Source organism: Papio anubis, chromosome 3 (genome assembly GCF_008728515.1).
Source record: "Papio anubis isolate 15944 chromosome 3, Panubis1.0, whole genome shotgun sequence".
NCBI classification, from domain to species: domain Eukaryota; kingdom Metazoa; phylum Chordata; class Mammalia; order Primates; family Cercopithecidae; genus Papio; species Papio anubis.
In genome coordinates this window covers 117,579,163-117,581,571 of record NC_044978.1, presented here as the reverse complement: position 1 = coordinate 117,581,571, position 2,409 = coordinate 117,579,163, and positions in this window count along the sequence as shown.

Below are 2,409 nucleotides of genomic sequence, written 5' to 3'. Positions count from 1 at the left end.
CCATATCCTCATCATCGCTCTTTTTAAAATTGTAGCTACTGGTAGGCACTTAGTAGTATCCTGTTAGGCTTTTAACTATTATTTCACGATTACTAATGATGCTGAACACCTTTCAAGATGCTTGTTTGCCATTTGTAAATCTCCCCTTGTAAAGTGTATTTTCAATTCTTTTGCTCATTGACAATGCACACAGTTATGTAAGAATTTTGATGGAGATATACAAAGAGTTTAACGTTGCCTTTATGCCTGTGAATACAAAATCTATTCTGCAGCCCATGGATCAAAAAGTAATTTTGACATTCAAATAGTATTATTTCAGAAATACATTTTGTAAGACTGTAGCTGCCAGAGATAGTGATTCCTTTGATGGATCTGGGAAAAATAAATTGAAAATTTTTTGGTAAGGATTTATCATTCTAAATACCATTAACATTTGTGATTCATAGAAGGAAGTCAGAATGTCAACATTAACAAGAGTTTGGAAGAAGTTGATTTCAACCTTCATGGATAGCTTTGAGAAGTTCAATACTTCAATGGAGGAAATAACTGCAGATGTGGTGGAAATAGTTAGAAGTGAAGCCTAAAGATGTGACTGAATGCTACAATCTCATCATAAAACTTGAACAAATGAGGAATTACTTCTTATGGATGAACAAAGAAAGTGGTTTCTTGAAATGGAATCTACTCCTGGTGAAAATGCTGTGATGATTGTTGAAATGATAACAAAGGACATAGAGTATTACATCATAAATTTTGTTAATAAAGCAACACCAGGAATTCAGAGGATTGACTCCAGTTTAGGAAGAGGTTCTACTGTGGATAAAATGCTGCCCAACAGCATCACATGCTATAGAGGAATCTTTTGTGAAAAAGAAGAGTTGATCAGTGCCACAAATCTCATTGCTGACTTCTTTAAAGACATTGCCACAGTCACCTTAACCATCAGCAGCCACCTCCCTGATCAGTCAGCAGCCATCAACATTGACGCACGACCCTCCGCCAGCAAAAATATTATGACTTGGTGAAGGCTCAAATAATTGTTAGCAATTTTTAGCAATAAAGTATTTTAAAGTTAAGGTATTCATATTTTTTAGACATAATGCCATGGCACACTTAATAGACTACATTATCATGTAAACACAACTTTTATATGCACAGGGAAACTAAAAAATTTTGTGACCTATTTTATTTTGATATTCATTTTCTTGCAGTGGTCTGGAACCAAATCCACAATGTATCTGCGATATTCCTGTAAATAAGTAGGGCCTTGAAAAACGGATTGCCCATGTGTCATATTTTGGAAAAAAAAGTTGAGCAAGATTTAAAGAAATAGACAGTTATGATTACTTCTTCATCCTCAATTGACATCCTCAGCATGTCAATGGGTGACATGCTGAATGCTGCTAAGGGTAGATATTCAATGGTGGCAACAAGAAAGCATTATAATTTTAGTGCTCCTTTGAATGGAAGTGGATTATTTGCTAGTTTTAGGTTAGGTGCTATGTGGCACTGTGGGAGTAACAAGTTGATAGAATATGCTGACTCTGCTGCTGTGGGTAAGCAGGAGGAAAACACATTAGTTAGTGTTTCAAAATATGATCCTGTTATGTAAGCCTGTCCCAAAATTACAACAGCTGACTCCAACAATCCATCAACTTTGATTCCAGTATTGACAATGTGTTTCACAAAGTTTAGTTAAATCATTTTTTGTTTTATATTCAATTGGCAGTCTCACATTTGCATTTGATGTCTTCTGCCATTTTGGGCCAATCAATTAATCAATCAGTCAATCTAACCTGGACTCACATTAGTTTTCAGGGGCAAAATTAATTCTGGTTTATCTGTATAAGATTTTGGGTTTTTTTGGTTTTTTTCCTGGAATAACTCAGTTTTTCCCCTTCCGAAGTGCTTTTCTATTGCTCTCTCCTATCGTCTGTTATGGTTCAGATTGTTTCACTGTGAGTTTCTGTAAGAACATTCTTTAATGAAAAAGTTCTGCATGCTTTTTGCTATCATATGATTTATAGTACAGTATGAAGTTACTGTTAGTAGAACTGCCAACTCCCTGTTCCTCCAACTCTCTTTTGCTAGACTCTGGTAAAGGCACAGGTAAGAGAGGAAGTCATTAGTTCATACTTTCAGAGTGCTGGGGACATGTTCTCTCAGATTACATATGTGGTTACTTTCCTCAGCACAAGAAATTCTGGCATTTTGAAACATGAAATGTTACATTTTTTAAAATCTATTAACTCTCATTCTTATTATCCTGACATAAGAAATTTTCGAAGTCTCAAAATTGATACTAGGATGTAAACTAAAAAAAAATCTGTAGAATCAACCAATGTCAACCCAGGATCTTTAATCAAATAGGTACCAAAAGCTTAAATCACTTGCCTCCTTGTACCTTGC